Genomic DNA, 13,581 nt, shown 5'->3' with positions numbered 1-13,581 from the left:
ATAGTAATAATAAGGTCTTAACTCTACTTGAAGAATTGTGCAAAGTACATGACATGCATGAGCATGCACCTGCCAGACCTCCAGTTACAAGGAGCATAACTTATCAAGGACCCCAGCTTCTGAGCTTTTATATCATTATGGTGGTTGCACCAACCACCAAAATGGATGACTCCCAGTGAAGACTAAGCGCAGGAGGGATTCAAAGGCAGGCGGGACTCCTATAAGGGCTGACTGTGGCTTCTGGACACCCCCTCAGTCTTGCTAGACCTTCGAGACTTTATGGCAACTAAGGGCACTTTTGCCCGGCCGTCCTTCCAGAGTCAGACTTGCACCATGGACAATGGCTTCAGTTTCTCAGGTCCTGACCTTGTATCTCTCACAAGGCTTTTCACCCAGATAAATTCTTGGAAGTTCAATCCCATCTAATTTCTACTTCAGATACCCAAACTAAATCCAGTATCTAACATTATTATCTGTTTAAATCCCATTAAAGACCATACAAACAACTCAAAAATAAGTACTTCATTTTTCTCACATTAGAGACCAGGAAAATAAGGACTGAAGAGGTGGAATGGTTTTTATATATTTCAACCATAATTTTCACAGCTTATTATTGAATGCCTGCCATGGTCAAAAACTGGGTAGAACTGATTTTCTAATTCTAAAACATAGGATTAACAGCAGTGGTTTTCCGTTAAGGGTGTTTTTCCCATGGGATATTTAACACCATCTGGAGACACTGCCGATTGTCGACTGCCTGGGAAATCTCCAGGCCAGAATACTGGAGTGGGTTGCCTTTTCCCTTCACCAGGGGATCTTTCTGACTCAGGGATCGAACCCATGTCTCCTGTGTCTTCTGCATTGGCAGGTGGGTTCTTTATCACTGTGCCACCTGGAACAGACAGCATGGGCTGAGGTATGGTACTAAAGTGTGGTATAAAACACATTATATTGGTTACATTTAATTTTCGTGACCTGAAAAGATTTTGTACCACATGTTATGCAGACTGGCATTATTTTAATTTTTTTTTTTTTTTTTTGGCTGTTCTGGATCTTTGTTTTGGTACATGCGTTTTTCTCTAGTTGCAGCATGAAGGCTTTGTTGCCCCATGAGATCTGAGTTACGTGAGATCTTAGGTATGTGAGATCTTAGTTCTCTGACTAGGGGTCACACCCGTGTCTCCTGCATTGGAAGGTAGATTCTTAACCACTGGACCACCAGTGAAGTCCCCTAGATTTAGATTCTAGTTTTATTTGCAAAGATAAGTTCATTAGCAGCTTCGTAATTATTACTTTGTAGAGGTAAGCATTTTGTTGATTGAATTCATTCTTAAGATTTTCATCAAGCCATCTTTTTCTGTAGGAAATAGTTTCCCTAGAGGGTCTCAATAGCCTTATCATTTAGTATTTCTATTGTAGAGGGAATTTAAATAGTCATCAATAGAGGCATTTGCTGTGACTTTTCTAGACTCAGGAGCCATTTGATTAAAAAAAAAAAAATCAGTATCAAGCTTGAAGGAAATATTTTGGTCATCTCTTTTTGAGTACACTTCCCCCAATTACATTGCTGCTTTATTCTCTTTTGTGGGTTTATAAGATGTTGTACAATTAAATCCTCATGCACATTTCTTAGAAATTTTTACACTGTTTAGGCCCATGCAATTTAGACAGATAATATATTTTCAGATTACATTTTTTATTGTGGAGTAGAAAGGGAATGGAATGAAGATAGGAAGTTACATAAAGGGCACAAAGGTTTTCAAGAAAGTTCTGCTATAGTACATTTATTTATTAATGGGCTTCCCTGGGGGCTCAGAAGGTAAAGCGTCTGCCTGTAATGCCGGAGACCCAGGTTCGATCCCTTGGTTGGGAAGATCCCCTGGAGAAGGAAATGGCACCCCACTCCACTATTCTTGCCTGGAGAATCCCATGGATGGAGGAGCCTGGTGGGCTGCGGTCCACAGGGCTACAAAGGGTCGGATACAACTGAGCGACTATTTATTAATAGATTGAACTAACAATTATAATACTAGTCACAACGGGTAAACATTGTTTATTTTCTATGCTAAATCTTTCATGTTTACCCTTACTTATCCCTCACACCACACACTCTAGGAAGTTGGTTCTAAATTCTCCATTTTATAGATGAGGAAATAGATGCACAATTCAGTTAAGTAAACTTGTTCAGCGTGTAAGTGGCAGAGCTAGGTTATAAACTGGGGTGCTCTGAATATCTTAACCAAAATAACTATAAACGAATTTGCTCTTTGTCTACTACATCTTGTTTTGAGCCTCATACAGTGACCTCCAGTTAATAAATAACTGTGCAGAATGGCACATACTATCATTCACTATTTAGAGTTAAGGATTCATTAAGGATTCAGTATACTGGGCTCCAGCCTACAGGATTAGAAACTTTGGAGGATGATTAAGTCCACCTCTTTGGGCCAAAGAAACTTCAGTTGTAAAACTGAATGGACTACATGATGTAATCTCTGAGATCTTTCCACACAGCCCGACAATACTCCAAAGGAAATGTCAGAGGGTTCGTTCATTCTTCATGCCTCTTTTAGGCAAATTCTGAATGTGTAAAACTAGAGACATTCTTGAAAACTAAACTGTGAAATATGGAATCTGAAGAGCTTCTCTCATAAATGGAGGTTCTTCCATTCCGTCCATTTAGAAGCACAGGAATAATATTAGATATCTGCTCTGTGTGGATCTCACTTCAGTTCAGGTCAGTTCAGTCACTCAGTCATGTCCGACTCTTTGTGACCCCATGAATCGCAGCACGCCAGGCCTCCCTGTCCATCACCAACTCCCGGAGTTCACCCAGACTCACGTCCATCAAGTCAGTGATGCCATCCAGCCATCTCATCCTCTGTCGTCCCCTTCTCCTCCTGCCCTCAATCTTTTCCAGCATCAGGGTCTTTTCAAATGAGTCAGCTCTTCAAATCAGGTGGCCAAAGTACTGGAGTTTCAGCTTTAGCATCAGTCCCTCCAATGGACTGGTTGGATCTCCTTGCAGTCCAAGGGACTCTCAAAGAGTCTTCTCCAACACCACAGTTCAAAAGCATCAGTTCTTCTGTGCTCAGCTTTCTTTATAGTCCAACCCTCACATCCATACATGACCACTGGAAAAAACATAGCCTTGACTAGATGGACCTTTGTTGACAAAGTAATGTCTCTGCTTTTGAATATGCTATCTAGGTTGGTCATAACTTTCCTTCCAAGGAGTAAGCGTCTTTTAATTTCATGGCTGCAATCACCATCTGCAATGATTTTGGAGCCCCCAAAAATAAAGTCAGCCACTGTTTCCAGTGTGTCCCCATAGATTTGCCATGAAGTGATGGGACCGGATGCCATGATCTTCATTTTCTGAATGTTGAGCTTTAAGCCAACTTTTTCACTTTCCTCTTTCACTTTCATCAAGAAGCTCTTTAATTCTTCACCTTCTGCCATAAGGGTGGTGTCATCTGCATATCTGAGATTATTGATATTTCTCCCGGCAATCTTGATTCCAGCTTGTGCTTCCTCCAGCCCAGCATTTCTCATGATGTACTCTTCATATAAGTTAAATAAGCAGGGTGACAATATACAGTGTTGACGTACTCCTTTTCATATTTGGAACCAGACTGTTGTTTCATGTCCAGTTCTAACTGTTGCTTCCTGACCTGCATATAGGTTTCTCGGGAGGCAGGTCAGGTCATCTGGTATTCCCATCTCTTTCAGAAATTTCCACAGGGATCTCACTTAGTTGACCTTATACCAAAAAGATAAATTAAATGAGTTAGTAGGGTCAAGGGCAAAAAATATAATATTTTCTAGTATAAATTATTTCTGCTTCTCCATAATAATGTGTACAGGGGAATCAGTGTCCCAGAACATGGAGGGGGTTGGCTACAGAAAGGTCACTTACTGTATGAGAGAATCTTCCATGTGCTGGACACCTCGATCTGTCTTTTGGTACAACCTCACTTTTATAAATTTAGCCAAGCAAATTTAAAACAGTGAGCTACTTATGGATATTGACATAGTCTTACTTTATGTATAACATTTGAACAAGGAAAATTCCCCTAAAGAATCTTATCAGTCAAATCTGGTGATTGAACTCCACTGGGAACTGGCTGTACCCTCCAGACGCTGGAGCTACTTTAGTTAGTAAAAAGAAACACCCATTTCTGCTTCACAATTAGCCTTGGTTTATTTGACATCATCTAGACCACCATATCCCTCTCTTTAAGGTTAGACTCTTGTATTTCATTCAGTCACAACACGAGCCCCTGACTTCATGTCTAGGCATCTCTTATAATATGTTAATGTTCCCATCCAACAGTTAAACTACCAGTGTCCATCTATAAAGGAGCGCATTTGAATCATTTGTGTGAGCATGAAGGTTATAAGCATTAGAATTTAAATACAACATGTGGCACAGCTCAAACTGACTACTTGCATTTTCTTTTAAGGTTTGTACAAGACTTTATTTAAACTTGCAAATGATTATGTTAAAAGCTGAAATCTTATGCATGAAAACTGAGCTACAGTGTGGATTCGATTTAGGAATAATGATGAATAAGCATGTTCATGAATATGTTTAGTGAGAAAGGACTTCTGTGGCAGAATTATCACACAGTTCAATCTATCAGAAACTATTCTTTGAAGGATGTGCAGTTATCAAAGTATGCATCCTTCTATAAAAAGCGCATTGGCCTTTAAATGTAGCTAATTACTAAGAAAGTAGAGATTTAGCTTGCCATTTTTTCCATCTTCAATATTATCAACATCAAAAAAATCATTCAGAATGCTCATAAAATTTGCTTTCTGTGTTTCTTATGACTAAAAACTGTTTCTTAGCAATTGGATTAATCCTCAGTTTCTGAAGCATTTGCCAGAACTCTGAGATGAAAGGAAAAACATTCTTATTATGTGCACTTCTTGAGAAAGCAGTAGAGACAAGATCTAAGTCCAAAATTATTCATTTCTGCTTCCAGTCTTTCTTGAAACCTTTTGCATGGCTGTGATGTACGAGAAATAACTGGAGAATTTTTATCTCCACCTCCTCAAGTAACGCGAATCATCTGTTCCCTTTTTTTATATATATATAAAAATGAAAGAGGGAAACTTGTCCGTGATGATTTGTGGAGAGTGGGTGTGTGTGAGATCTGCTATTTCCATGGTTAGCTCAGAAGTTGGTGTCACGATTGCTTCCTACACAACAATATGGGAAACCACTTAGCAGCAGGAATCCCAGTTGGCAGAATTGCCCGTTGTACCTGATAAGTAGACAGCTATTTGGAGGACAGATCCTCAGGGTACCTTAGAGAAATCAGTCAATGTTCTATTCAGAAATTAGAAACTCCTATGAAATGGGATCATATATTTAGGAAGTACACCAGAGCACAACAGTGAGTTATGGTGATGATGGAGATTATTATTATTATATTCTTATAGCCACATGCAAGTCTTTCAACAAACACAAAAATAGTTTTTCAGAAAACAAGAATTTTGTTGAACAGTAACAAACCTCCAAATTTAAGAAATAAATAAATAAACATTTCAGAATGTTTTCAGAAAAGATTTGGAGTGCAGGAAACGATGACTTGAAGGAAGATTGGAAAATGATGTCCTGAGATTCTGAGGATTTCTAAGATGACTGTGAGTGTTGTTTTGCTAGGAGGTCATTTTACCCGCACAGCACTGAGACTGCAGTACCCGCCTGCGATGGTATTGTGTAGACTGGTGATGTGTAGACTGAAGTATGATGTCAGTGTGATGGCAGCAAGGTCACTGGTTTGAACAACTCCAGGGTTCCACACATACATTCAGCTGCTCTGTGAAGTACCATGGGATAAAATATACTAGAAAGAAACAGTTTGGATAGGCCACCTTAAGTGATCCTTCATAAAATCAGAGTCCTGGTCTACAAGGTGAACACTGAGATCAGTGTTGTTTGGTCCTTGCTCACATAACATTTCTGCAGAGATATCTCTTCTCTCTTTTTCTGCTGTTTGGTGACATCAGGATGGATCTTCCAAGATGCTATGTTCCCCTCTCCCTGTAGAGACTGATTATCTCTTCCAAGAAGGTTGTCAAGTTTTCTGATGCACCCAGTGACAATAAATTATCAGTAAATAATAAATTATCAGTAAATCAGTTTTCTGGTTCTTATTCAGGTGTTTCAGCACTGACTGCCAGTTCCCTTGGAGGCCTTTCCTAGAACTGAGTATAGCCTGAATTTGGGAGCTATTCATGTTCCAAATCTAATGGTTTTCAACCTTTGTTCAAAGAGGTACTTGCAAAGAGCCAGTAAATAAATAAGTAGTCTCGTTGCTGAGTTTGGAGCCTTGTCTAATCCTTTTCTCCATCCACCTGTTGCCTTCTCTTGTCCACAGCAGCCACTGAGGCAGATCCATCGACCATCTCGGGCTCTGCCATGTCCAGTGTTAGAAACACTGCTTAGACAAAAATCTGTTTCATTGTCTTTAAGTCAGTTTCTGCAGGTCTCTCATCATGATATTGGAAATTGTTCTTTTTCCCACTCTAAAAATAATCTCTGGATTCTAACTCATAATCTAAAGCTAGCACTATGATATTGATCAGTGCCTATAGAATTTGTATTATTCAGGAATCCTTTGGCTGCAAGTGCCAGAAAATCCAACTCAATCTGACATAAAGGGGATTATTGGCTGACATAATTGAAAAGCTGAGGGGTAGCATGGGCTTCCCTGGTGGCTCAGATGGTAAAAAAAATCTGCCTGCACTGTGGGAGACCTGGGTTCTATCCCTGGATTGGGAAGATCCCCTGGAAAAGGGAATGGCTATCCACTCCAGTATTTTTGCCTGGAGAATTCCATGGACAGAGTAGCCTTGCAGCTACAGTCCATGGGGTTGCAAAGAGTCAGACAAAACTGAGTAACTAACACTTTAACTTTAGGGGCAGCACTGGATTCAAGTACGGGTGGCCTCCAGAAGGCTTTCTCTCTCTCTCCTCTTCTCCTCTTTTCCTACCTTTCATATTACTTTGCCCACATTGGCTTTATTTATGAGCAGGCCCGACTCCATGTGATAGCTCTCAGCTGGTCTTTTTACGTATTTATTCATTTATCAATGGCTGTACTGGGTCTCTGCATATAAGTTAAATAAACATGGTGGCCTTGACGTACTACATTACCAAATTGGAACCAGTCTGTTGTTCCATGTCCAGTTCTAATTGTTGCTTACTGACCTGCATACAGATTTCTCAAGAGACAGGTCAGGTGGTCTGGTATTCCCATCTCTTTCAGAATTTTCATCAGTTTGCTGTGATCCACACAGTCAAAGGCTTTGGCATAATCAATAAAGCAGAAGTACATTTTTTTTTCTGGAACTTTCTTGCTCTTTTGATAATCCAGTGAATATTGGCAATTTGATCTCTGATTCCTCTGCCTTTTCTAAATCCAACTTGAACTTCTGGAAGTTCACAGTTCACATACTGTTGAAGTCTGGCTTGGAGAATTTTGAGCATTACTGTACTAGCGTGTGAAATGAGTGCAATTGTGTCATAGTTTGAGCATTCTTTGGCATTGCCTTTCTTAGGGATTGGAATGAAAACTGACATTTTCCAGTCCTGTGGCCACTGCTGAGCTTTCCAAATATGCTGGCATGTTGAGTGCAGCACTTTCAAAGCATCATCTTTTAGGATTTGAAATAGCTCCTGCTTATTTAACTTATATGCAGAGTACATCATGAGAAATTCTGGACTGGATGAAGCACAAGCTGGAAACAAGATTGCCAGGAGAAATATCAATAACCTCAGATATGAAAATGAAACCACCCTATGGCAGAAAGTGAAGAACTAAAGAGCCTCTTGATGAAAGTGAAAGAGGAGAGTGAAAAAGTTGGCTTAAAGCTCAACATTCAGAAAACTAAGATCATGGCATCCAGTCCCATCACTTCATGGGAAATATATGGGCAAACCATGGAAACAGTGTCAGACTTTATTTTGTGGGGGGGCTCCAAAATCACTACAGGTGGTGATTGCAACCATGAAATTAAAAGACGCTTACTTGGAAGGAAAGTTATGACCAATTAGACAGCATATTAAAAAGCAGAGACATTACTTTGTTAACAAAGGTCCATCTAGTCAAGGCTATGGTTTTTCCAGTGGTCATGTATGAATGTGAGAGTTGGACTATAAAGAAAACTGAGCACAGAAGAATTGATGCTTTTGAACTGTGGTGTTGGAGAAGACTTTTGAGAGTCCCTTGGACTGCAAGGAGATCCAACCAGTCCATCCTAAAAGAGATCAGTCCTGGGTGTTCATTGGAGGGACTGATGTTGAAGCTGAAACTCCAATATTTTGGCCACCTGATGCAAAGAGCTGACTCATTTGAAAAGACCCTGATGCTGGGAAAGATTGAAGGTAGGAGGAGAAGGGGACGACAGAGGATGAGATGGTTGGATGGCATCATCAACTCAATGGACATGAGTTCAAGTAAACTTCGGGAGTTGGTGATGGGCAGGGAGGCCTGGCTGAGAAGGCACTGGCAACCCACTCTAGTACTCTTCAGGCAAAGGCTTTGGCATGGATGGAGGAGCCTGGTAAACTGCAGTCCATAGGATCGCTAAGAGTCAGACACGACTGAGCGACTTCACTTTCACTTTTCACTTTCATGCACTGGAGAAGGAAATGGCAACCCACTCCAGTGTTTTTGCCTGGAGAATCCCAGGGACGGGGGAGCCTGGTGGGCTGCCGTCTATGGGATCGCACAGAGTTGGACATGACTGACGTGACTTAGCAGCAGCAGAAGCAGCAGGAGGGAGGCCTGGTGTGCTGTAGTCCATGGGGTCACAAAGAGCCGGACACGACTGAGCGACTGAACCGAACTGAGCTGTACTGGGTCTATGTTGCTGTGCACAGGCTCTCTCTAGTTGCAATGTACAGGCTTCTCACTGCAGTGACCTCTCTCGTTGCAGAGCACTCAGCAGTTATGGCGCACGGGCTTAGTTGCCTTGAGGCCTGTGAAACCCTCCCAGATCAGGGATTGAACTTGTATCCCCTGCATTGGCAGGCAGATTCTTAACCACTGGACCACCAGGGAAATCCACCTACGTAATCCTTAATGGGCTTTTTCCAATAATAACTCCATTTTTGAAATGGTGACTCATCGGACCATTTGCTATTTTTAATTAACAAGCCTTCTCTTCAAGCCATTTTTACATTCACAGATAACGTGAGTAGAGAATATAGAGTTCTCATATATTGTCCTGACACAGTGTCTCCTATTAACATTTTGTGTTAATGTGGTACATTTATTATAATTGATGATCCAGTATTGATATATTACTGTTAACTAATGTGCATAGTTTATAGGTGTCCACTGTTTGTGTTTTACAGTTGTATGGGTTTTGACAAATGTAGCATGTCATGTATTCACCATTACAGTGTCATGAGGAATAGCTTCACTGCCCTAAAACTCCTACCTGTTCATTGTCCTTCCCTCCCTCCTGCTGAACCTGTGGCAACCAGTGATAGCTTTGCTTTTTACAGAATATCATGTAATTGTAATTGAAAATTATTTAATTTTTTCAGGCTGATTTGTTTCATTTAGCCATATGTTTTTAAGTTTGTTCCATGTCTTTTTGTCCATTTGTTTTTATTGCTGAATAATATTCCATTGTATGGAAATACCACAATTTATCCATTCACCTTTGGAAGAACACCTTGAATGCTTCCAAGTTGTGGCTCCCTTGGTGGTTCAGTGGTAAAGAATCTGCCTGCCAATGCAGATGACACAGGCTGTATCCCTGGGTTGGGAAGATCCCCTGGAGAAGGAAATGACAACCCACTCCAGTCATCTTGCTTGGAGAATCACCTCGACAGAGGAGCCTGGGGGGCCACAGTCAAGGGGGTTGCAAAAGAGTCTGATATGACTTAGCGACTAAACAAGTTTTGGCAGTTTTGAATAAGGTTGCTATAAACATTTGTGTGAGACTCTGCGTGGATGTCAACTTCACATCATATGGATAAGCACTAAGGGGCATGTAGTTTCCATGGTGTGGTAAGGCCGTGGTTAACTTCGAAAGAGCTGCTAAACTGTTTTCTGAGTGGCTATATAATTTTGTATTGCTACTACCAATGAATGAGAGTTCCTGTTTTCCACATCCTGGCCACTAGCTGTTGTTTCATTGTTTGAGATTTTAGCTATTTTAAAAAATGTGTAGAGATGTCCTGCTGTTTTAATTTGGAATGCCCTAATGAGATTTGACCAGTTTAATTGGTGTGCATGCTTGAACCAATCTCTATAATCAAAGGAATGGAATAAGTTGATTATTCAGGTTTTTGTATCAGACCTGATCACTCAAGCAGAGACCACAAGGATATGTAATGATCTGTAGTTACCAAATCCAAAAAAGAAAAACGATTTGCAGTTACCTAAAAAGAGAAGAGGTGCCATACTGATCAATACAGCATATACCCTCAGTCAAACAATCAATGAAACATCCTGATAAAAATTTAATGGTATTAGAAGAAGTATTCAAAGTGTTCATATTTCAACAATTCTCAAAGGTCGAGGAAATAAGTGGTGTCTGTATGGGGTGGAAGTGGGGATAAGTGGCAACGGGAATATCGGACTCAATTTCTGCAGTATATGTTCAGCTTATTTTCACTGTTATCTTCAATACATTTATTTTCAGTATTAATTATTTGATGCACATATTTATTCATGAGAATGTATAGCTTCTTTCTGTGTGAAACATCACATAGTGGAGAAGGAATAATCCACTAGAGGTCTTTTATGATTTAAATTAAGCTATTATTCAATGTAATTACTAGTTTGAATGTTTTAAAGTTTCTCTAAATTAGAACTATGTCTGCTGTGTACAAGATGGTTCATTGCACAATTATGAACAATCAGTAATGACTATGAGTTGATGATCATCATAGTGTATGTTTTAGTTGAGAACATAATTTTGGAAATGAATGTACAATGCCTATTAATTCAATCAAAAAGCTTTTTATATATGTTGATTTGATGTGTTCTTTGAAAATGAATTGATTGGCCAAGTAATAGGTTGTCACTCTGAATCTAAATTGATGAGTTTGAATCTTGCAGGAAGAAGGAGTGAGCATGGGTTAAATGTGCATAAATATTGGCACAAGTTAGTGATGTGAGTTTGGGAGGAAATAAGGGAGTCATTGTAAACATTTCAGGGTTTTATAATGATAGTTGTCCAACAATTGATTTAATCTTGGGATTGATTATTAACAAAAATGTAAGCCATATGGCATAAGACATTTACAAATATGTTTTTATCAGTCAGTTTTATTCACTGAGGACAACAATGTAAAGATTCAGTATTCTATAAATGTTTATAATACAGTGTTCTAAAGACTTCACTTAGTAACAAATATATTGGTGGAAAGATGCTACCATGTAGGATCTTTGTAGTATCATGGAAGAATAGTGTTAGAAAAGAATTTGAGTTGATGATAGATCACATTTATTCCGTTCAAGGATCTATGTTTATTTCATCCAAAATTCTGATACCATCTGCAGTTGCTTATTTCTGAAATACATTGGAAAAAATAAGAATATATTGACATAGAAGATATAGATTTTCACATGCTCTGTGAAAAACTATATTCAACCTATGTCAAATAGCCAAGAAATTAGAAGTTTGCTGAAAAGAGAAAATCTTATATATTTATGTAAATTTCATCAATATCTATCTGTTTTATAATGTGTTGAGATGATAGGATATTGAAAGGAAGATAATTGATTTACCTACCCATTCCACTGAAACCTTTTCACAGTAGCTATAGGCTTAATCAGCCCACCTCTGTATTTAAAAGGAGGCAAGCTATTTTTGCTGCTATAATGGAGAAATAAGACAGAGGACCATATTTCCTGACTAAGAATTGAAGAACTTAATTTGAAGTTTATGCACTCATTTAAGTGATTTAAGACGGGGGCAGGAGGAGAAGGGGACAACAGAGGATGAGATGGCTGGATGGCATCACCGACTTGATGGACATGAGTTTGCGTGAACTCCGGGAGTTGGTGATGGACAGGGAGGCCTGGCGTGCTGCAGTTCATGGGGTCGCAAAGAGTCAGACACGACTGAGCGACTGAACTGAACTGAACTGATAAATATAATTAAAGATATCATTTAACTGTCATCTTCTAATAATGTTAGGACTTGATCATAACATTTCATTTTATTATCATTTTATTATAACTACTGCTGTTGTCATTGTCATCATCATTTTATTTCCATAGCATTTTATAACAGTCAGGTAGCACACTACACATATCAATACTCAAACATGTTGCCATATTTTTATCAGAAATTATTTTTGGCTCTGAATCTATTGGAAGAGAGATAGAAGGAGAATCTAAATTGAGATGAAGGAATTTAAAGATGGAATCCATCACGTATGTTTAACTAAGAGAATAGTTAATTTGGGTCACTGTTTTACCATAGGTAGAATGTTAGATTGAGGATAGGAAAGAATGACTTGTTCATTAAATGATTTTCCAAAAACCACGTAGTCATTCTGAGTCTTTATTTCCCCAGTTGCAAACTGAGAGAACAGAGTAGAACCTAAAGTCAACATGAATACTTAGCTTATGTAGCCTCTCTCTTTCAAACCAAAATGGAATTGTTACAGTAGAATGCACTTTTACTGACATCTTTATCAGTATTTCAGTTTCTAAAAGAGATGCCAACTCTACCCAACTCTTTCAACTCCATTCTGAGTTATAACAATCTAGCCATTCATTCTCTGTCCAGAACAAGATTAAAATGTGTTTAATTTTAGCGGGGTGTTTTATTTTAGATTTCAGCTATGGAAAAGGACAAACAAATATAAACAGACAAAGCAGACATCATGGGAATATTTTTTAGAGAGACTCCAGTAAATATTTCTAGAAAAACATAGTCTTAAAACTTGCTGCTGGTATTTGCCCAACTTCATTTATTCAGTTTGGTCCAGAAAGGAGGGTGGTTGTTATTTTAAGAGCAAATATAGGACACAATATTTCATTTATTCAGAAGGGGGCACACTTGTGCTTTTAATAGCAGATATATTGAGATTTGCTAGTATATGAAATTTATACAAAAATTGTTAGGAAATGACAGAACCATTCCTCATTATCAGAGTTTCTTAAAATATGTATGTATATACACACTTTAATACTTCTTAAACATAGAGAATAACAATTCAACATGCAGATTTAGTTTTGAAGGAGGGCTTCTTCATTTTAAGTCCAGAGTCTTATTAACTTGAAAACTTTATATTTTGGTCTGATAATTATTCAACACAGTTAGCTTTGCTGTTCATAAAGAGTTATATAATCATGTAAATAACATGCCTTTGACAACCTCTCATGAATTTTAGTTTAGGCTCAGAAGTTAGTAACCTTGTAGTGTTAAGAATGTTTTCCTCACTAGTTTTCATTAATAATAAGTCATCTTCTGTTTGCAAAGATGACGTAGGCCCAATTGGAAGAAGAAGACTTATGCAATGAGTATCTTTCTACCAGTGGATTTAACTGTCTGAGGCCATAATCACCATTTTCAGGAAAGCAAGGTGAA

The sequence above is a fragment of the Bos indicus genome, chromosome 22 (genome assembly GCF_029378745.1).
Source record: "Bos indicus isolate NIAB-ARS_2022 breed Sahiwal x Tharparkar chromosome 22, NIAB-ARS_B.indTharparkar_mat_pri_1.0, whole genome shotgun sequence".
Classification (NCBI taxonomy): Eukaryota; Metazoa; Chordata; class Mammalia; order Artiodactyla; family Bovidae; genus Bos; species Bos indicus.
This window is presented reverse-complemented; position numbering follows the sequence as displayed.